The sequence below is a fragment of the Papio anubis genome, chromosome 15 (genome assembly GCF_008728515.1).
Source record: "Papio anubis isolate 15944 chromosome 15, Panubis1.0, whole genome shotgun sequence".
In the NCBI taxonomy this organism is placed as follows: domain Eukaryota; kingdom Metazoa; phylum Chordata; class Mammalia; order Primates; family Cercopithecidae; genus Papio; species Papio anubis.
In genome coordinates this window covers 79,612,362-79,636,791 of record NC_044990.1, presented here as the reverse complement: position 1 = coordinate 79,636,791, position 24,430 = coordinate 79,612,362, and the positions used below count along the sequence as shown (strand labels likewise).

The 24,430-nt window shown below is 38.9% G+C and overlaps 1 protein-coding gene across 6 annotated transcripts in view; it reads left to right on the top strand.

Annotated features, from left to right (window-relative positions):
* Window positions 1–24,430, top strand: part of NALCN (sodium leak channel, non-selective) — a 342,682-nt gene that overhangs the window by 178,579 nt on the left and 139,673 nt on the right. The window lies entirely within an intron of this gene.

Genomic DNA, 24,430 nt, shown 5'->3' with positions numbered 1-24,430 from the left:
AAGTAATTTCACTTTAGCAGTGGTTCAGAAGTATTGTCCTATTTTTGATAACTTGGGATAATTAGATTTTAATATTTAAAATGGTCTCTTCTGCAGCGTGTAGGTGTTTGAGACCATTTTCAGCATTGTCAGATTATATATCAATTCTAATATTCTGGAAATAATCTAATAGAGTTAGATGCTGAAACCTGAATGCTAGGGTTCTTAGCACCTATAAATTAAAATACAGCAGAATTTTAAAATAAATCTTGCATTTTTGTGTTCAAAAGAGTTGACATATTTTTAATGTTTTATGGTTTACATATTATGTTAGAATCTAAAAGGAAGCTTTTCGTTTTCAATAAAATAAAATTCATAGGCTCTTCAGAATTTAAATGTCTCTCAACTTTCTCATTAGAATTCACTTAGGCTAAAAAGGAGGTTAGAAATTAAGGGATCCATTAACAAAACTCATGTAGGAGATACAGAAGGACCTTGAAATTTAACTCCATGTGGACTTAGAAACGTAAAAAAATACAATGACCAGACAAAGAATGTATATATTTTTACCCTAAGTTGAAATAGTAAGGCCTATTATATGGTGTATTAGTCCATTCTTAGACCACTGATAAAGACATGCTCGACTAAACTGCATAATTTATAAAGAAAAAGAGGTTTAATGGACTCACAGTTCCACATGGCTGGAAAGGCCTCACAATCATGGTGGAAGGTGAAAGGCACATCTTACATGGTGGCAGGCAAGAGGGAATAAGAGCCAAGCTAAAGGGGAAACCTCTCACAAAACCATCAGATCTTGTGAGGTTTATTCACTACCACGAGATCAGGATGGGGGAAACTTCCCCATGATTCAATTATCTCACACCTGGTCCCTCCCACAACACCTGGGAATTATGGGAGCCACAATTCAAGATGGCATTTGGGTGGCGATACAGTCAAACCATATCATATGGAAGAATAATATTGGGGTAAAAATAGCATATATTTTTAAAAGTTCAGCTTTGACAGCAAAAGGGTCTATACTTTTAATGGACAGCTTAGCTTTATTTTAGGGATTTTTTTTTTAATCTTGTGCTAAATTTATTATTTGAGCTACCAGTGTTGGAATTCATCCTTTTATAATGCAGATTCTTCATTCATGTGCCGCCAAGGATTTGTCAAGTGCCTTTAAAGAGTCTGATCATTTAGGTGATCTTGGGGACATAAGTCCTCAAGAAATTCTCAGTTGAGGGGAGGAAGCAGTAGGTAAGCACAGGGCACCACAGGCCTTGATGAAGGCGACACCAGATGCTCTGGGCACCCAGAGGCAAGGCCGATTCCCAGGTATGGGAAAGTCCAGAAAGGCTTGTGGGAACAGGTGGCTCTAATTGCTGCAAGGGAACAGATTCCTGTCACAGTGACAGCATGTACTAAATGTCTGTGGTGAGCAAATCCTTGTTCCAGAACTTAGAGAGCAAGAACCATCAATGGTAAGAGGAGGACAGAAGGCCAAGGAACTCTGAAGTCGGTTGAAAGTGTAGTCGTATTTGTCATGCCAAACTCCTATCAGCTCTAATAGGGAAGGCACCAGGTTCAAGAGGCTGAAGAAGAGACCCAGAGCCGGGAGAAAAGACATGGGGTTTTATGGAGGGTTTGCATACAGGGCGGGAGTCCAATGGCTGCCAGCTGTTCAGGAGAACCGGACCTGCTTGCAAAATGCATGCAATTTACATAGCATTTTTACTTAGCACACTCTTCCAGCAACCTCCACGTGGAAATCTTAATTCACCCCAGACTCGGGGCCTCAATTCCCTGTACAGCCAGTGTTTCACGGGAGGAGATGGGGACTCAGATGTTCCTCATAGAAAAGGAACCAATCTCTGGGTTGGCCACTCCCAGATTCTCTAGCTCCGAACACACATTCAGGTGTGTCTGGCAAGAAGGGTCATTCTCAGGGTATGCTTGCATTATTGCTTTCAGGTGCACTTACATACAATGTTTAAATGCTGATGAGGGCGAGTAGATAGTGAGGTTGGAGATGAGTGAGATGAGGATGATGGCAAAGGTTCCTGCAGAGGTGGGAGAAGGCAGTACCCACAGCATGAGGATAAAGATCAGCCTTAGACAGGTGTTGAGCTGACAGGTGTCGAGGTGATCCTCAGGACAGCAAGCCAAGCTGAAAGTTACAATCAAGCCTTCGTTCCCTCACTGCAACAGTACAAGCAGGAGGCAAAGGTAGGCACCACTCTCCAGCTCTCCAGCATCCAGAGGTGTTGGTTAAAGGTCAGGTGGGTCAGCAGGCAGAGGGGAGGGAGGGCTCTTTTCCTTGCTAAGCAGTCCTGAACAAAAAGTTCCAGCCATTCCTGTACCCAGGGAGGGGAAGCATAAGGAAGGGATAGGAGTAGAAAGGAACGGAGCTAGCATGGAGGAATATGCCTCAGCTGGGCTCTGATCAGGAGGCCTCTGCATGGAGGCACCTGGTCTGGGACTGCAGCTATGGCCATGAGCCCAGCTGGCCTGGCAGGACAGAGCTGACTCATAAGTTGCAAGTCCCTCCAGAAATGGCAGTGCCCTGGTCGTGCACCATGTCTAGGGTGGGGATGGCCGTGGTCCCCTGGGAGGTCTCCTAGGCAAGGCCTTGCCATTGCCTGTAATCAGGTCTGAATGGATCACACATAGGATTTTGGCCAAGAGCAGGACTCCTGGAGAGGAGGTTGGAGGGAGGCAAGCCAGGATGATAACCACATCATTAGGCCCACCTTCTCTGGGTCTGCCCCTTCACTGGGTAAATAAAAGGAGCAGCTGGCCAGCTTTTCCATGGGAACATGGGATGGTTATTGTAAGAGTTAAGGAGGTAAGAAAAACGAAAAGCAGCTCAACAGTCAAAGACGGGTTTATTTTGGAGAATAAACTTGAGAGGGGCTTCTGGCCAATTTTGCTCAGAAGCATTCTGTCTTACAGACTAAGGGTATTTAAGGGTGTAGGAAGTGGGGAGCTTATTGCAGGTTCAGAATGTTTTTATGTGAGGGAAAGTTTATTGTGGGTTTGGGATGTCTGGTTGGAGGGGAGGCTATCTCGGGATTGTCGTGTTTCTGGTTGGAGGGGGTTTATCTTAGGATTAGAATGTTTCCGGTGATGCCGACATTAGGCTGATGTTTGGGGGCTTGATTTGGGTGGTTTTTTAATCAAGGGGAACTTAAAATGGTGGTGTTTCTCCAAGATGACGATCTCCTGCTCTCTCAATCCAGTCCCTGCAGTTATAAAAAGGAAGAGGGGTGGTGTGTTCTTTCTGGCTACTTCCTGCTGAGCGGGGGTCAGAGGTTGTTTGGTTTTGGGTTGATTGTAGGAGTAATGCCATCTGTAGATGCTTTTGGGTAATTGTGAGATGGCCATGATCCTGTCAGTTAAAAAAAAAAAAAAAATCTCTGAAAAAGGTGAATTATCCGTAAGCACATTAGTCCTAGGCATATGATTAGGAGAGGGCCCAAGAATGGGATGGTCCCTGTTAGGATTTTGTTTCTAAACCAAGAATGTATGTGGTGGTTTTGGTATTCCTTTCGCTTTTAGCCCTTTAAGTTTTTCAGCAGTATCTCTTACTAGGCCCGATTGGTTGAGATAGAAAGCAACATTCCTCACCCAATGAGAGGCAGAGGCCCCCTTTTTCAGCCATTATAAGATCTAATCCCTGTCTTTGGAGGACTACTGCAGCCAAGGAGTCTAGTTGGTCTTGGACTCTTACAAGGCTTTGGGCTATATCTTCTAAAAAATCCTAAAGTATGTTAAGGAGTTGGCCCATCTGCCTGCTCCCAATCCAAGCCCAGAGGTTATACATAAGGCGGCCATTAAAGGAATGACTTGGATGTTCCTCCTTTTTCTAACATATTGAATGAATGGAACAGGTAAAGATTGATTAGGAGGAACTAGTCTAATGGAGGGAGAAAGATAAACTAGGGTACATGTTCCGGTCCATTACGTGGGGAGACAAAGATATGTGTTGGTACCACACAAAAAGAACAAGCCTTTGTCATAAATACAGGCAGAGATAGGGAAAGAAAATAAGCATATTAAAGATGGGGTGTTTTTTCTTTCCTGCGATTTTTCACTCCAGGTGGACAAAGAGGAGGCCAGGGAGACACCCACTATAGTAGAGATACAGGAAGAGTTATTTTTTTACACATTTAATGAAATCGGATGTTGCACCATTGATATTGAGCCATGGAAAAAGTTGGGCACTAAGGGGCAGCACAGGTTAGGCAGGGGGCATTGGTTGAGGGAGAGGCTGTAAACAAGCTGGTTGCAGAAATGCTCCATTTGTTTCCGTTGATACTTGGTAGTCAATGTGGTTACTTTGATTGTCAGAGGGGTGTTTAACAATGATAGTGTGGTTGCATTGGTTAGATGTTAAGGACCCTACAGGGAAATTTCCCTCCAAGGCTGAAAAGCAAAGTGAGGCTTGTTGTAAAAGAGGTGGGGGGGGGGGTGTGTGTTTAGTTATGGGTCCTTCAATGGGAGGGTCTTGGGGCTTAAGGCATTGTAGAGTGTTATAATAGGTTTGAAATACTTTGTTGGCCTGATTGGCCCTGGAAGTGAGATAATCTCAAAACAGGATGTCAGCTCTTTCAAAAAACGAAACTCCTTTTTGGAGTTTATAAGTTAGGGTTGTATTTCCTGTTAAAAGGTCATGAAGGGTGTAGGAAGGGCTGTGTAAGCTGAGGAAGACAGTGATAAGCATATCCAGCACTCGGGAGCAAAGGAAGAGTTAGCTTGCAGCAAGAGGGATTGTGTAATGTTTACAGAGCATTCTAGTTTGAGAGCAGTGAGGAGTGGTTTTATTGGTGAGGTTGATAGGATTAGGGAATTTATATTGAAAGAAACAGGCAAAAAGAGAAAAAAGTTATTTGGGTAGGAGTAAAGTCCTGGAAAGTTCCTTGAAGCCATAGTTGCCATAGAACAGTCAGAAACTGGTTAGGATGTATAATGGGAGCTTCATAAGGGTACCACCGAAGGTCTGTAACAAGGTTGGTTAGGAAGCAATGAAAGTTTGGGAGAGAAAGAGACATAAGTGGCTTATGTGGATTTCTCTTCCTTTGCCTCCAGGATTCAGGTGAGGCGAAGGGAAGTGGGTCCTGTGGAGACACAAGAGAAGCCTGAAGGGATTTTAGATGTGGTTGTTGGGGTAGGTGGTGAAGGGAAGTCTGTTATCTTGAGAGAAGTATAATGAAACCAGTTGGGGAGTCCCTGGAGTTTTGCTGCCGTGGGTGTATTAAGGATGATCTGGCAAGGTCCCTTCCATTTAGGTGTGAGGAGGGAATGGAGGGTAGGACTGGGATCTTTTACCAGAACCCAGTCTCCTGGCTGTAGGAAGGGAATGGAGGAGTCGGCGACAGGTTGTGGCAGGTATTCATCAGCATATTCCCAAATAAAATGGCAGATGGTATGTACAAGAGGGGAAACGAAAGGAGTTAGTAGAGATGGGACTTGACCCTGAGGTGGAGCAGAAGGGGCGAGTGGTCTCCCATACATGAGTTCAAAGGGGATGAGCATTAAAGATTTACGTGAGAGCACCTGAATTTTTAGAAGGGCTAAAGGCAAAAGTGTAACCCAGTCTTTACATGTCTGGAGTGAGTACCTGGTGAGGGTGATTTTTTAGAATGCCATTCATTTTTTCAACCTTTCCTGAAGATTGAGGTCGATAGGGAATGTGTAACTTCCAGGTAATTTGTAGGGCTTGTGCAAGTGTTTGATTAATGTGAGAAATGAATTCAGGGCTGTTATGAGATTGAAAAGAAAGAGGCACCCGAGACCTGGGGATGATTTCTGTTATTAATTTGGAGGTGACATTTAGAAGTTCGTTTGTTGGTTGTGGGAAAAGCCTCAACCCATCCCAAAAAGGTGTCAAGCAGAACTAAAAGAAATCAAACCCTTTTTACTGGGGGGTATATGGGTAAAATCAATTTGCCAATCCTGTACTGGAAGGTGTCCCCTGGCTTGATGGGTTGGGAAAGAAGAGTGTCTAGCGTTGGAATGGGGTGAAGCTTTCTGGCAAATAGAGCATTGATGGCAAATGGCTTTTAACTGTTCCTTTTTATCTGGGGTTATGTGTATATGGGATCTTAAGAAATGTTGTAGAGGGGAATGGCTAGCGTGGAAGAGGTTGTGAATGTCCCATAGAAGAGTTGTTTTTTTCAGGGTCAGGTAGGACTAATTTGTTTTATGTGAACCAGTTTTGTGAAACAAAAAAAAACCAACTAATTTGTTTTTATGTGCCCCTGCCATGATTAGTTGTTGTGTTTGCTGTTTTGGATAAAGGGAGGGGATATGTTGTATGAGGGACAATAAGCATCGGGGAATTGGGTGATTGGTTGAGGCATGTTTTGCCCAATAGTCAGCCTCATAGTTTCCTAAAGAAATGTGGCTTTTGTCTGATTGATGTCCTTTGCAATGAATAACTGCAACCTTTTCTGGAAGTAGAGATGCCTTTAATAGATGATGGATGAGTTTTCCATTAATGATAGACTTAGCTGTGATATAGCCCCACTCTCTCCAAATTTGGGCATTGGAATGGATGACGTTATAAGCGTATTTAGAATTGGTGTACATATTAACTTGTATGTTTTTTGCCAGGGTTAGTGCTCTTATTAGGGCAACTAATTCTGCTTGTTGGGCAGATGTGCCCAAAGGCAAGGGGGCAGCCTCTATGACTTCTCTAGATGGGAGAGAGTGGGTATCATAATGATATCCCTCAATAATGGCATATCATGCTTGGAGAGGAGGGTTTTTTGATGCACTGCCATTTATAAACCAATCTGGGGCTCCCTTTATGTGAGCAAAAGTAAGATGGTGAAACATGGTTAAGAACTTTCAATTAGATCAGAGCATGAGTGTTAGTCGGGGTCTAAAACTGGTATTGAAGGTAAAAGAGTGGCAGGAATAGGCAGGGAGCATCTGTGAAGAGAGAGAGCGGGTTGAAGGAGGGTTAAATGTAGGGCTTGCATATGAGAGGATGAGATGGGGGTGAGTGCCTTATGGCTGACCATATCTTGTAGACTGTGAGAAGAAAATACCTGAAGGGGTTTGTAGAACATGAGTTTTTGTGTCTCGGGGATAATTAGAGAGGCTGTGGCCAAAATTTTTCAGAAAAGGGACCAGCTTTTATAAATGAGGTCTGGTTTTTTGGAAAAATATACCATTGGTTGGAAGGAGTCTCCCACAGGTTGGGCTAATAGTCCAAGGGCCTCATTATGAGAACTGTGTAAGCAAAGATGAAAAGGTCTTAGGAGGTTTGGAATGTCTAAAGCGTGGGCCTGTAATAAGGCACAGTTTTAGATGAGAAAAAGCATGATAAAGGTCTGGAGTGGAAGTGAGTGGTTGGTCAAGATTTCCTTTTGTGTGTTCATAAAGGGGTTTAGCAATAATGGCAATATTTGCTTCCCATAATCGAAAATATTACACTAATCCAAGGAAGGAAGGTAAGTCCCTTTTTGTTTTAGGAAATGGGATTTGTTGAATGCCTTGCTTTCGTGCCAGCAGCATTTCTCGGGTATTTGGAGTTATGATCAGTCCTAGGTATGAAACTTTCGGAGATGTCAATTGGGCCTTCCTTTTGGACACCCGCTACCCGCATTCAGCCAAAACATTTAAAATATTGGTGATGTGTTGAATACAATGGTCAAGAAAGGGGCTGCAAAGGTGTAAATTGTCCACATACTGCAGCAAAATCCTGGGTTGTAGAGATAGTTGGGAGATGTCTAATTGAAGTGACTGAAATAGTGAGGGCTGTCTCTAAACTCCTGGTGGAGGACAGTCCAGATGAGTTGTTGGGAGTAGCCTGTGTCAGGGTTGGTCCAAGTGAAAGCATAAATGTTTTGAGAGGAGGGATGTAGAGGAATAGTAAAAAAGGTGTATTTGGCCAGGCGCAGTGGCTCACGCCTGTAATCCCAGCACTTTGAGAGGCTGAGGTGGGTGGATCATGAGGTCAGGAGATCGAGACCATCCTGACCAACATGGTGGAGCCCTGTCTCTACTAAAAACACAAAAATTTGCTGGGTGTGGTGGCATGTGCCTGTAATCCCAGCTACTCAGTAGGCTGAGACAGGAGAATCACTTGAACCAGGGAGTCAGAGGTTGCGGTAGATTTTGCTACTAAATGTACTATAATTTAAGGAAAAAAAGGACCTTCAAGTATTCTCAGAAATTTTTAAATTTTGGAGTTGTGAATAAGGGCTGTGGGCCTCTGTTTAAAAAAAAAAATGCATTTAAGAGTCTGTACTTCTGTCCCTACAAGTCCGATTGTGCATCAATGCCCCGTTGCTTTTTAGCTATGTGATACTGGGCAAATCATTCTTTACACTTTTATTTTTCACATCCAAGATGTAAGCAGAAATGTGTTTTTTTTTCCTTCTGCATTTTGTGTATTAAATAATATACAAAGATGACACATCTGGGCTTAGAAAGTATTCCTTAAAAGACTAGATTATACCCTATGTAATATATTTGAAATTGATAATATTATCTGTATAAATGACAAGGCTACTTTTTAGATCTGTTCCTGACTTAGCCCCTCGATATTTGCTCTATTTTCCAGCTATAATAGTAATCAAGTAGTATTACATTTTCGGATCTCCAATTACTCAATTGCGCCATTTTGCCTGGTTATTTTGACCATCTTAATGAAAGCAGCTCAGCAGCTCCCAGGCCCCCCAATCAGTTATTCCGCAGCTGACAACGGTGACAGCCTGCATGTGTGAAGTGACTAGAAGGAGTATATTTTTCCTTTCACATAAAAGTTATTAAAGGTGAAATCCATGAAGAATAATAAAATTTTACAAGGAAATGTTAAAAAATATTACAACTATAAAAGGGGTCATTATCATCCCTAATCAAATAAAGCACCACCAATTGGTAGTACTTGCCTGATAGAAAATCACTCAGGAAAGATGATTAAAAACACATTTTCCTCAAGGCTAGATTTGTCTTCAGACACTCATCCCTGGGTCTCTTTCCCTCCCTTCTCTAGACATTATCCAGTGGTTGAGTGCTTAAGATAGGTTGGTTAATTACAGTATTAGCCTAAGGCACAGGACATGACCAGAACAAATTTTCTGCAAGAAAAATCACATGATGTATCACAAAGTGAAAAAGAGACTTTAAAAATCAGCAATTGTCTATGTTATCTTGACTTGGGTCCAGTCCATCTTGGAGGCTGCCTACCAGCAACATTTATAGGGCTGCAGAATGGTGTGGGAAAATAAAGTGTGGAAGCACTTGGGAGGCTTGGGGAGGGCACTCACCCTGAATCTGCTTCAGCACTATTTACCAGGTGTGTAGTCTTAGGTGACACTTAATTTGTCTGAGCTTCATTCATTTTTTAAATGGTAATAATGTCTATCAGGCATGATAACTAAGAGCCCTACTTACAGATGGTAAGACTGAAGCTTGGAGAGCTTGCATAACCCACACAAAGCTACACAGCTGGACAGCTGGATTTGAAGTTGTCTATTGCTCCAACTATTAGCCATTAGGTCACTTGTAGCCAAGCAAACACACTAGAAAGTGTTCAGTTAGGAAATATTTATTGAGTGCCAAGAATATAAATATTTTGTCAGTCTGTACCTGGAAGGAAAGGCCTCTGGAATAGTTCATCACAAACTTCCCAGAGGACTTCAGGAAATCAAGAAAGGTATAGAGGTGTTAACATTTTGGGGAATAACCTGTGAGTGTTAGGAATGATCATATCAGGATCCAAAACCAGCACCTGATATTCTCTGTGCCACGGCAGAAATACCATTTGTCTAAGAAGATCCCACACATGAGACAGGTGAAAGGGTGTTTCAAGTGACAGCTTGTGAAGAGGTGTTTGAGTGGAGAATGAGTAACAAAGCTGAACCAACACGAACATCTGTCATCCTTACATACTGGGTGAGGCTCAGCATGCCAGATTCCTTTTCCCAGTATTGTTCATTCCTCCAGGATCCTCATTACCCCCGATCATTCCCCTTACCCTATCCAATGAGAAATGTCTGCATAATTCTATTGCAAACACTTTGGCTGCAAGTAACAGAAAACTTGATTCCAGCTGACTTTAAGGAAATTTATTCCATAAAATTGAAGAGATTAGGTAGCTTTCAGGAAGTAGGACTGGATCTTTCATTGAAATTCTCTTTATTGTTGTTGGAATTGTCAGTGTTCCCCCAAAAATGTATGTTGAAATCACAACTCCCAGAACCTCAAAATATAACTTTATTTGAGATAGAGGTAATCAAGTTAAAACAAAGTAATCAGGGTGGACCCTAATCCAATATGACTGATGCTTTTATGAAAAGGGAAAGGACAGAGACAAACATACATAAGAGGAAGATGATGTAAAGACACACAGTGTATTAGCCTGTTCTCACATTGCTATGAAGAAATACCTGAGACTGGGTAATTACAAAGAAGAGCGGTTTAATTGCTCACGGTTCTGCAGGTTGTATAGGAAGCATGGCAGCATCTGCTTGGCTCCTGGGGAAGACACAGGAAACTTACAGTCATGGAAGAAGGCAAAGGGGAAGCAGGCAAGTCTTATATGGCCAGGGCAGGAGGAAAAGAAAGAGGGAGGAGGTGCTACACACTTTTAAATAACCTGATTTCACAATGACTCACTCACTGCCATGAGAACAGCACTGAGAAGATGGTGCTCAACCATTCCTGAGAAACCACCCCTATAATGTAATCACGCCCACCAGGCCCCACCTCCAACACTGAGGATCACAATTGAACATGAGATTTGGTTGGGGACACAGATCTAAACTGTATAACACAGAGATATGGCCATGGGACTGGAATGGCATCTACAAGCCAAGGAACATCAAAGAATTCTGGCAAACACCAAAAGCCATAAGATACAAGGGAAGATTGTTTCCCTAGAGCTATAAGAGAGAGTACAGCCCTGCCCTGCCAACACCTTAATTTTAGACTTCTAGTCTCCATAGCTGTGAGACAATACACTTCTGTTGTTTTAAGCCACCAGGTTTGTGGAGCTTTGTTACAGCAGCCCTAGCAAACTCATACAGTGACCTTCTCCATGGGTTGTCTTCCTATGTTAGCAAAATGGATGTGACATTTCCAGGCTTCCTGATAACATCTAGAGGAATATGTGGATCCTCTGTTCCCAGGCCTCCTCCTTAGGACCAGGAAAACCTTTCCTATCATCCCTTTCCTTCTAGCAAACTTGCTGTCATCTCTCATTGGAAGGATTGAGTAACAGGGTTATTCCTAGAATTAAAATAACTAGCTTCGATTAATCACATGGGAAGAAATTGATGTTATGAAGACAACCACTTGGGTTAGACCCAATACCTGCACAAGATTTCTCTCAGCTCTGTCTCCAAAGCTGCTCCCACATTCCCCATGCAAACAGGGTTTGTAAATAGACATGTGGTAGAAAGCTGCTGTTTAACTCCTTTCGCCAGAAACATCTGGACCCCAGATCCTTCCCAAGATGCCCAAATAGGTACCTGCAAAGCAGCTAGCATAGGGCCGGACACAGAGTAGATCAGTTGTGGATTCCTGTTCTTCCTGTTTTTATGGTACTGGTCAGTTTCTGTCACATACCATTGACATTACGCACGGGTCTTATTGCCTTCACTAGTCTACAGGTGTCTTGAGGTTGAGAACATGTGCATTCCTTACACCTCCAAGAGCACTTAACACTGTGCAGTGGATCTGTAAGCATCAGTAAGTAGAGTCAGAAAGGAAAACAGCCAGGACTGCATCCATATACAAGCCCAAGAGATGGAGAAGTGATGCTCGAATTCTACTTAATGGAAAAACAAAGAATGCTATGTTGATAGAATTTAATAAAACAACTTTGTCATCTCAAGCCAATAACTTTCTGTTCTAATTTGGACCAAACAGCTACACTGCTAAATAGAAATAACAAGTAAGATGAAATCCTGATGTAAGGCAATATGCAACAGTTCCTGTTTTGTTGGGATGAATATATTGTATGAGTACGATTTACATGAACTATTCATTCTGGAACAGCCTGTACAGGTCCTAAGACAGATTGGCATAAGAAAGAACAACCACAGCCTTTCTGTAACAAAGACAAATTGCATGTTTTTCCATAATCGCCTAACAAAAGCTTATAAGCAGCTTCAGTAAGGTTTTACTCAGTTTTTCTCTCCATTTATTATAGAAAGCAATTGCCTCTAAATTACTGAAATAAATGCAGTAAACATTCACTGTCCATCTTTAACCAGCTCTGTGTCTTTATTCCTTCTGATTTCCCACTAAAATAATAAACAGGCCTCATATGGTTTGCAGTTGTACAAATGGGGATAGTTTTTATTTCTAAGTAATATATTACCCTCTATAACACAAAGAACTTAAATGTTAGTATGTATTTGATATAGGTTTTCCTAATTTGCATTCTCTAAATGTTAATTACTTGCTCTATTGAATTTTCACTTATAAAATATGTCCGAAAGAGTTACTGCACAATAGAAGCAAGAAATGCTGTAAAACACATAATGACAAGTTAACTTTCCCTTCCCCTTACCACCAAAATGACTAGTCATGCAGTTAGTTGTATTAAAGGAATTACCAAGAAGTTTGAAGAAACAACTTCCTCCTTAATTTTTTTAATTATTTGTCAGATGCCGTTAGAGTGTATGACATTTTTAATAGAGTCAAGGTCTTCTGTTGGCTTAATAGGGTCTTCTGTTGGCTTGCATTAGGAGATATACCTAATGTAAATGATGAGTTAATGGGTGTGGCACACCAACATGGCGCATTTATACAAATATAGCAAACCTGCATATTGTGCACATGTACCCTAGAACTTAAAGTATCATAATAAATAAATAAATAAATAAATAAATAAATAAGAAGTAAGCCTCCACGTTGCAAAGTGCTATGTGGCCAAGACCCTGGCCAACAGCCATCAAGAAAGCAGGACTCTCAGTCCTGCAACCCTAAGGAACAACCCTCTGATAATAACCCAAATGAAGTTAGAAGAAGACCACAAGCTCCAGATGAGACCAAAGCCCAGCTAGCATCTTGATTTCCACTTTTTGAGACTCTGAGCTGAGAGCAGGGTTATATTACACCATGCCGGCATTCTGACCTCCAAAAACTGTGAAATAACAAATGAGTGTTAAGCTGCTACGTTTTTGGTAATTTGTTACACATCAACAGAAAACTAATGCATCCGGGTGTTGGATGTTTGTTTCTAAATTTTGCAAATCCAAACAGTACTGCTCTGAACATTTTTACACATTGATTTGTGCACATGTGAAATAATTCTTTTTGGGGTATGTAGCTGGGAATAGAGCTGCTGGGTCTTAGAATGAACATATCCTCAATTCTCATAGGTATTGATAAACTTGCATTCCAAAGTACTCTTACCAATTTATCCTGAACTATCAGCAGTATAAGAGTATTCTCTACTTCACCACTCAGGAACACTTGGTCTGGTCAGGCTTTGTTTTGCTTGAAACATTGAGCTCTTCATTTAGCCTGAATTGATTTTTGTGGCTGCTGTGAGAGAGGGAACAATTTTATTTTCTTTCAATTTGGATAAACAGTTGCCACAGTACTATTTATTGACCAATCTATTCATGCCTCATAGTTCTGCATCATATGCCAGCTGTGTCATAACGTGGTTCCATATGTGAGTGCCCAAGTCAAGAAGCACAGGCTCCCTTGTCATCCCCTTTTGTCATTGTTAACTATATAGCTTTGCTCAAGTATCTCAGCAGTCTCCTCCTTTCAAGGGTTCATGACTTTGCACCTTATGTCTGACACATTAAAAACCAAAGTCTAGCAGAGATCAGAAATTCTCAATTGACTTTTCTTGATTCAAGCTGCTTCTTAACTTTTGGTCCCTGGAGTTTTTAATTATTTTCTTAGACTATTAACCTTTAAAATGATACTTTTTGTATTTTATCCAGAATTTCCTGGGGTTTTTGAATTGTTTTTTCCATACAGGATGAGAAACTGAGGTTCACTAATAAATTTTTGAGAAGAAGAAAAAAAAAGTACCCCATTGGACTCTCAGATGGAAAGACTTTTTTTGTTTTAATTATACTTAAAGTTCTAGGGTACATGTGCACAACGTGCAGGTTTGTTACATATGTATACCTGTGCCATGTTGGTGTGCTGCACCTATTAACTCATCATGTACATTAGGTATATCTCCTAATGCTATCCCTCCCACCCCACAACAGGCCCTGGTGTGTGATGTTCCCCACCCTGTGTCCAAGTGTTCTCATTGTTCAATTCCCACCTATGAGTGAGAACATGCATTGTTTGGTTTTCTGTCGTTGCGATAGTTTGCTCAGAAGGATGGTTTCCAGCTTCATCCATGTCCCTACAAAGGACATGAACTCATCCTTTTTATGGCTACATAGTATTCCATGGTGTATATGTGCCATATTTTCTTAATCCAGTCTATCATTGATGGACATTTGGGTTGGTTCCAAGTCTTTACTATAGTGAATAGTGCTGCAACAAACATACGTGTGCATGTGTCTTTATAGCAGCATGATTTATAATCCTTTGGGTATATATCCAGTAATGGGATGGCTGGGTCAAATGGTATTTCTAGTTCTAGATCCTTGAGGAATGACTACACTGTCTTCCACAATGGTTGAACTAGTTTACAGTCCCACCGATGGTGTAAAAGTGTTCCTATTTCTCCACATCCTCTCCAGCACCTGTTGTTTCCTGACTTTTTAATGATTCCCATTCTAACTGGTGTGAGATGGTATCTCATTGTGGTTTTGATTTGCATTTCTCTGATGGCCAGTGATGATGAGCATTTTTTCATGTGTCTGTTGGTTGCATAAATGTCTTCTTTTGGGAAGTGTCTGTTCATATCCTTTGCCCACTTTTTGATGGGGTTGTTTGTTTGTTTTTCTTGTAAATTTGTTTAAGTTCTTTGTAGATTCTGGATATTAGCCCTTTGTCAGATGGGTAGATTGTAAAAATTTTCTCCCATTCTATAGGTTGCCTGTTCACTCTGCTGGTAGTTTCTTTTGCTGTGCAGAAGCTCTTTAGTTTAATTAGATCCCATTTGTCAATTTTGGCTTTTGTTGCCATTGCTTTTGGTGTTTCAGACACGAAGTCCTTGCCCATGCCTGTGTCCTGAATGGTATTGCCTAGGGTTTCTTCTAGGGCTTTTATGGTTTTAGGTCTAACATTTAAGTCTTTAATCCATCTTGAATTAATTTTTGTATAAGGTATAACGAAGGGATCCAGTTTCAGCTTTCTACATATAGCTAGCCAATTTTCCCAGCACCGTTTATTAAATAGGCAATCCTTTCCCCATTTCTTGTTTCTCTCAGGTTTGTCAAAGATCAGATGGTTGGCCAGGTGCGGTGGCTCATGCCTGTAATCCCAGCACTTTGGGAGGCCAAGGCGGGCGGATCACAAGGTCAGGAGATGGAGACCACGATGAAACCCCGTCTCTACTAAAAATACAAAAAATTAGCCGGGCGCGGTGGCGGGCACCTGTAGTCCCAGCTACTCGGGAGGCTGAGGCAGGAGAATGGCATGAACCCAGGAGGCAGAGCTTGCGGTGAGCCGAGATTGCGCCACTGCACTCCAGCCTGGGGGACAGAGTGAGACTCCATCTCAAAAAAAAAAAAAAGATGGTTGTAGATGTGTGGTATTATTTCTGAGGGCTCTATTCTGTTCCATTGGTCTATATCTCTGTTTTGGTACCAGTACCAAGCTGTTTTGGTTACTGTAGCCTTGTAGTATAGTTTGAAGTCAGGTAGCATGATGTCTCCAGCTTTGTTCTTTTGGCTTAGGATTGTCTTGGCAACGCAGGCTCTTTTTTGGTTCCTATGAACTTTAAAGTAGTTTTTTCCAATTCTGTAAAGAAAGTCATTGGTAGCTTGATGGTGATGGCATTGAATCTATAAATTACCTTGGGCAGCATGGCCATTTTCACAATATTGATTCTTCCTATCAGATGGATAGACTTTTTAAAATAAGCACCATCTAGGGCAGGCCGTCCCAGTGTTTGCCTTTACCATCCGCAGCCTCACAGTCTTTTGCCTTTGTTTGCATTGAGGATATTGTGTCCTCTTTGAATATCATAGCCTCAGCTTTATCCTCCCCCAGTCTTCCACACCGTTGAAAATCATCTTTCACAAAATCTTTCGTACCTATTTATGATGAAGATAAATAAAGCATGGGGTTGATTTTTCATTCATAATTCTATCAACATTCTTTATGCAATGTAGCTAGGAAGTATACAGACATGAAAAAAATGTAGTCACTGCCCTCTTTAACTATAGCATTGTCAAGAACCCAAGGAAGAACTGAAACAACGTATCCCATAGTAGAACACATAAGAAAGATCTCAAGTAAGCCAAAGGTGACATATGCTACAATAGGTGTACTCAGTTCTAAAGTAATAGCAAAGACGTTTGGGACAGTATTTTAAAATTCTGGGAATTTACTCTGTGCTTAGTGCTTCCAAATATCAGTTCATTTAATAAGAGGAAAATATTGCTTCCAGAGAAGGAGGTCTGCAGAGCTTTATAAAGATTTGTCTTTAGGGGTGAATATAATTTCAACAGATAGGGATTTGGGTCATGGCATTAGATGAAGGCATTCCTTATAAAAAAAACCAAATGAGTAAATTAGAAACATGGAGAATCACAGGCATGGAGGGGACATATGACCAAAGGATGGCAGTAGCAATGGGAAACCAGACATGGAGGGTCTTCAGTGGTTGGAATTGGGACACAAGGGAGCCTTTGAAGATTTTTACTCTTTTTTTTCTTGGAGAATAGCAGAAGAGCTATTTTGAGGAAAGTTATACTGGAAGAAATATTATTTCTTTGAGGAGGTATTTTCATTGAATGAAATTCGTTTTTATTGATGAAAGACAAGAATTTATGATCAGTTGATAAATTTCAGGCATCTTTGGAGGTATTGTTTTTTTTTTTTCTGAGGCTATTACTATGTCAAATCTTTTACAGTCTCGTAAAACTGAGTCTCGTCTGAAGCTTTAGGCCAAATTGTTATCCATGCGTGAGCGTGACTCTGCAATAGAAACTAACAATTCATCTAATTTTAAAGTAATCCCAAGAGATATATATATATATATAGTTTTTGTAATTGTCTCCCCCTCCCCCCGAAAAAAAGCTGTAGCATTAACTTTCTTTATTTCCTTTATAACATTAGGGTTTTTTCCTTGCTCCTGTTTGAATTTATCTTTGTGGTGACTCATCAGTGGCATAATGATGAAATGATAAAATAATATCCTGTGTACTTCCTTTTAGAGGATGAATCACATAAAGTTGACCATCTTTTCCTGCTGTTGTATATTAATGTCACTGGTCCGCTGAACTGCAATGATCAGAATTATGACTTTCCTTGAATAAAGCATCCTGTTTCTACCCCTAACCCTAGAAGTGTACTCTTTCAGGGAGAACCTATTTTTGCACCTCATCTTATTTTGATGGTTTTCCACCAATCATCTTATTTGCAATTTCCCAACTATTTAATTGCCATTTTACAATAATATTACTTTATTTAATAATTTTATTAATATTATTTTAATAATCAGACTGTTCCATTGTTCAAACTTTAAAAATAAGTGAAAGTCATTAATGAAAAGTATTGTCTCATTCCATTAGAATGAGCTTCCACAGGTATGTTTTCAGTGATGAAAACATGACTGTGTTACTAAATATTTTGTTGAGTCTTGCCTACAAAAACAGGGCAGTTCATACGTTTGTTTGTGTTTGTACACCTTCTAGCTCCACTGCATAAAGAACGTTGATGGAATTTTGAACAACAAAACAGGCACATGATTTATGTAGTCTTGCCTACAAAAAATACAACCTTTAATGAGACTCTATTGTCGGTCCCTCATGGCTACACACAATTTCCTATCAATAAAACAGGAAAATACATAACTTAGAGGATTGGTAGGAGGGTTAAAGGAAGTAATCGATGCAAAGTAGTTAGCACTGAGCCTGCCATGTAAACAGGCACTTAACAAGTAGTAGCAGTTGTTCTTCTTAAATGCACGGAAAGCCCATGTCGTAGCATGGCATGCTGAATTCCTAGCAGCACTCACGTAGCCCAATATCCAAGGGTAAATGACTGGAGAATTAGCTCAACATCCAAGAGTAAATGACTGGAGAATTAATGGAATGGTGGGCACTCAGTTTTCTGTGTTGTATACAAAGTTTAAAACTTTAAAAATAGTCCCCAATTCCAGTTTAGAAGATTATTTTTAATCAATCTTTTGCAACTTTCCAGAAAAATGCAAAAGGTAAAAAAAATCATATTACAGAAAAATAACACAAACTGACAAGTTATTTCCAGAAGCTGAAATAGCTTATCATTAACTATTGCATATATGGAATGAAACAGAGACCATTCAACCAATGATATGTGTATTCATTCTTTCTCTTGGGTGTACACCTCTTGGACGTAACACCCAGAGTCTTAGCATGCCAGAAGACTAAAATGCCTATCTCTGCAGAGGACTGTCTCTAACAGGTTTTCTAGGAATCAATGTTGAAATGTTAATTTCCAGGAAGCATTATGAGATAAAGCATAATGTGTGAACATGTGTGAGCATGCATCTGGCTGAGCACATGTGTGTGCAGGTGGGGGTGGGGAAGGAGAGAGGGACCCCCTGAGCAAATGGAAGCTAATGGGCTGCATCCTATAATCTTATATTGTGCAATACAAAAGACAAAGCAGAGCAGCTGGGACCAGATACAGAAAGAACCTTAGTAGCTAGTTTAGATGGAGTTCTGCAGTATTGCTGCTGTGGTTTTTGCTGTTGCTTCTTTGCGGTGTCATTTTAGTTTTCAGAATTCCAGAGAAAAAGGCAACAGGCAAAATATAAAAATCCTGCCTCAATCCGACAGAAATATACTTGATAAATTCCTGTGAGAACTCTACAAAGTTAGCAATAAAGTATGCATATTAATATAAACCACCAAAAAGTGAATTCTGTTAGCAGTCTAGACAAATGTCACATTCCCTGTCTCTTGGGATAAACCAAGTCATTTCAAGTTGAGTAAAAAGAAGCAAAGCCAGTGGGATTATGCAAAGGTACAGCAAATGAAAGGAAAGACAACACTCTCTTGAAGAGTGAGGAAGAACTTTCCTGTATTGTTTACTAAACAAAGATTATCTTCATCTTAGAGTTGCTGCCAATTCAACAATAAGTAAAAAGAAATGTTTATTATATTTGGCCTTGTTCTAAGAGAATATAATGTGTCCAGCACTAATTATATCCAGGTCAAATAAATTTAATCAAAATTTAAAGTAATTAATCTAAAAATATACAAATTCAGATGGAAACAAAAAATGGCACTCCAAACCTAAAAAGCTCATCATGAGGACATTCATGTTTCCCAGAGTCTCGGCACAAGTGTGACTAATTTTTCTAGCAAATATACACTTTGATAGACAAACATGTTTATACAAGTTCTACAATGATTATGAGGTACAAACTCGTTCCTAGGGAAGCATAATTCTTCCTGATCAAGTCCAGAAAGACATTTTTCTGGATGTTATTAATAGTGATGGTTATGCTATGTGACTGCTTTTTTATGTGTGAGACCTTACGACAAGAGCCTTGCAGAAAAATAGATGGATGGATATACACAGAGAGAGAGGTGCACACACACACACATAGATATCCACATGTATCTAATATCATTCTCAAAACGACTTCATTAAGGAAAATTATGGATGTTATAAAAAAGAAGCAGTGAGGACCAGCACCAGAAATTGATGAGAACCAACAAGAAAACATATGAAGCTACAATAATTAGAAGAGTATGACCTATGGTCCACAGACGGATGATGAATGGGCAAACACATAGGTGTTAGCCCATTCTTGCATTGCTATAAAGAAATACCTGAGACTGAGCAGTTTCTAAAGCAAAGAGGTTTAATTGACTCACCATTCTGCAGGCTGTACGGGAAGCGTAGCACCAGCATCTGCTCCTTGTGAGGCCTCAGCAAGCTTCCAGTCATGGCAGAAGGTAAAAGGGGAGCAAGCAGTTTCACATGGTGAGAACAGAAACAAAAGAGAGAGGAGGAGGTGCCAACTCTTTCAAACAACCAGATCTCCCGTGAATTTAGAGCTTAGAGCAAGACCTCACTTGTTATCATAGACAGCACCAAGCCATTTGTCAGAGATCTGCCCCGTGACCTAAACATCTCCCACCAGGCCCCACCTCCAACACTGGAGATCACATTTCAACATGGGATTTGGAAAGGACACACATACAAACCATGTCACCATATATTCACTCAAACAATATTAACAAAGTATCACAATGAATGATTAAAAGACTCGTTAAACAAGTTAAGTTGGGAATACTAACGCCCTCTCCTATTATGTATCAAAACATTTTCTTGATTAATTAGAGCAAGGATATTTAAAGAATGAAAATGCAGAGAACAAAAAGAAATAAAATCTTAATATTGGATAGTCAAAGACCACCTAAACCTAAAAGAATAAAAGCAGTTACAAAGAAGAATGAATTTGAACTTTTAAACAAGCCAAAAATAACCACCAAAAATATTTTTTAAACAAAGGAAAATGTGAACTACAACTTTAACTTACCATTTCAGTAAGAAAATGTCAAATGGGCAAGATTTATTTGCTATATTTGGTTTTTGTTATCGACAATGCACCCTGCTGGCAAGGAAGCACAGACACTGTGATGTGCACACAGGCATGCGACGGTGAAAATTTGTGTAACTTTTCTGAGAATTGGTTTCTTATTATATAAAATGACACTAACAAGCATCTTATCCTTTGACCTTGTAATTGCATTTATAGAAATCTCTCCTAAGTAACCTGAGATGCCTACAAAGATTGATCTTCAAAAAATGTTTTTGTTGCATTATTTAATGTTTTGAAAATTTTGAAATAATTTTTCTGTCCAACCATAGTAGAATGACTCAGTAAATTTTGATACATAGTGGTTTATCATACAGTTATCAAAACTATATTTTTATAGACTAATTAGTGATGTAAGTCATGAGGGAGAGAAATGGTGATGATAAAATATTTAAAATTACACGAAACTATATTGGCAGCTGAATTCAATTTTGATTCAAGTACATTTATATGCCTGGAAACAAACTGATAGAATGTTTAAATTATAAAACAATATACATACATTTTTGTTATGTATATGTGTGTGTGTGTATATATATAAACTGTTTGAATTATTTTATTCTTCATATATTTTGGTATTTTCAGATATTTTACTATGAAAATCTTCAAAAGTAGAAACAGGTTGATTGATAAATAGTTATAAAACCTTAATTTATAGTTAAACATCAACGAGAAAAAAACATTTTTTAAATGGCAAGTGCATGTCTAAAAGAAAGAAAATACACACACACACACACACACGGACATGCTAGTTATATTTACAATAAAACTAATTTAGGTTTTTGACTTGTAAAATGTTTTATTAAAGTCAAATAATTCCAATTAAGTGTTTATTCATCAACAGCTATCAAGTTTATTTTTAAGGTATTAAAGTCCTAAATAAGCAGTGTTAGAAGTGTGGCTTTGAAATCTATATCTGCAAAAGACTACATCATTTTTGCTAAAGCTCTTTATTTGTGAACTTAGCGAAGACGTATGAGAAATCAAAGTTCATTACACAGGTTACTTTTTCACATGATAAGAGAAAGATACGGGGAGGAAGGACGGCAGGAATTGGGTGAGATTTTACAAAATCTCACATTTAAGACTTCTAAAAATTAAGTATTGGGCATGAGGAACGAGCAGAGAAAATAATAGTCACATATCCACATTTGTAAAGAGAGGAACAATAGCCAGGCAAACTCCATGTCTGAAGTGTTGTTTATTTTAATATGCAAAACATAAGCATTTCTCTGACCAAAGCTGCTTTCTATTTAAAGCTAAATAGAAAAATCTTATTCTTGAGCATAGTCATACAAATGAATAAGAGAACATAGTGAAATTTCCTATGTAGATTCTGTGCTGTTATAGTTATGGAAATATTTTTAATTAATCCTCCATTTAACAATGGGGCATACATCCGTGTTTTTTAGAGCACTGTTTTGTATATATTAGTAAATTATCATTGCAATGAAATGAAAATATCAACTTCATGTACAATTTTGTAGCACATATTTGCCAGTGAAACGCATAACTTACATTACAAAAATTTAATGTGGCTGACATTAGCAAAATCTCTTATTAAGAAATAGGTCATAAGTACTCCAAGAAACTTGACAGTCTGTTCCATGAAGAGCATTAATTCAAAAGTCCCCCATTTGCATAAATCTCCAGGTCTCATTTTCACAGCTGTTTGTTGTCAGCTAGACCGTTGCAGTTCAAAATTATTTTAACATAACCAGTGGGAAGTATACCTTTCAACTAAAAATACCATGCTCTGCAAGAAAGATTGTCAGGAGTAAAATATAAGTTCATTCGGTCGATCTTAATATTTTTCCTTAAAATAAATATTTCTAATGCAGGAACTTTAAGTCCCAAATTACTGAAATAATTTTATTAATATATATTTTTTAATTTTATATTTTCATAAAAATAAAAAGATTATGTGATCATATGTAAAAATGTTCATCAGTAGCGCTTATTTTAGCAAAGAGTGAAAAATACTGAGGATATCTATTTTTCATTAATCAGCCAAGCATTGTATGGAGTGCAAGATAGGTACCCAGGACTATGCTAGAAAAAAGAGGATTAAAATTTTTAGATATTGCTGAGAATATGCATGTATATTGTTTGTTTTATTCATTTTAATAATGGAAAGGGATCAGTAATTATTAGATCTTAAATGTCTGTTACCTGCAACACCCAAAAGGACAGCAGGAAATCAAAGTCAAGAGATCTCAGACTGGATACTAAGCAACACTATTTGCTACCTGTAAGCTGGAGTTCATGATTTAAACCCTGTGTACTTCAGCTCTCCACCTGCAGTAGGGGCCATTATACCTACAGTAATCACTTCACAGGGTCATTGGTAAGATTATATTAAATAATGGACAACTACTGTGGAACTGCAAAGCACCATACAAATGCTAGTCCTGGTTCAGTGCCTGTTCTCACGTCATTTCATCTTGGCTGCAGTGAAATCCTAGTACAAATTCATGATCTTGTCCAGTTGTCATTTATGGTATAATACATAAAAGTTAACCCAAGCATAACCAAGGAAAGAGACAACTGGACATACCTACGTATATTTTCATAACTAGCAAAAAGATTCGCTGATTTTTGCCAATGTGCTTCTGTTATTTTTTTTTCTTTTACTCTTGAAATTATATTTAAGTGTAGACTCTACTTAAGTAAAGTAATTTGCTGCTGGAATGGGCATAATGTTCTGATGTCTGCTTTGCTTCTAATTATGTTCAAGCTCATTTTGACATTTAAGGCCAATTACATTAGTCTAGATTCAGTGAGACTTTTCCTTAGTCATCTAAAATTTGAACAATAAACAGTTTTTTTCTCCTCTCTCTTTATTCATTTAAGTGGAATGCTTGGCAACAAGCATATTTTGGGAATTGTAAAAGCAAAATAAATAATGTGGGTTCATTTTGAAACAAGAACTACTTGGTCTTTCTTGCCAACATAAAAGGCAGTCACAGAATTAATTGAAACCACCAGTTTCAACTTTATTTCCTCCGAAATCACAAGGAATAAGGAATTATTTTATAGATATATTGATATTTTAAATGCCTCAGTTCTATTAACACAAAGGTAATTGACTTCAACAGATCTCTAACTTCAAAAGAGTTCATACGTAGAGAGAGATATATAAAAATAGGTACAAAAACTTTATCATTTAAAAGTCACTCATAATTAAACTCCCCAGAGCAGGACCCTACACCAAAATTCAGTTAGTGTTCCATTGCGTTTTAACATCCCATCAAGTGATGACTTAAGACATAGAGCAAAGCACTTAATTTACTTGCCTCCTTATCTTCAGTAAATTTGCCAACTCCGCAAGTTTTACTGTTGATTCAATAGAAGACCCTGATGAGTTGACAGCACCAAAAGGCAATTCATAACACCTATTAATAACAAGTCACTGTAGCCTCTTTGTTTAACTTTTATAGGTAAGATCTGGCTTGGAAAAATAGACTGGAAAGTATATTATTAAAAAAACAAAATTTTCCAATTGACTGCCATTATCAATTAATAGATCATAGAATAGTAGACCTTTATAGCTGGAAGATATGTATTGTGTACTTCAAAGATGAAAGGAAATAATGTCTTTGAAAACACTGTCAAACTTTCAAAATTATGTATCTAAAAGAAATTTCTTTAAAAAATAGTTTATCGTGTATAATTTTTGAACTTTATAAAAATGAAATCACACCATATATGACAAAACATTTTAAGTCATAAATAATACATAGGAATTCTGGGCCAGGCACAGTGGCTCATGCCTGTAATCCCAGCACT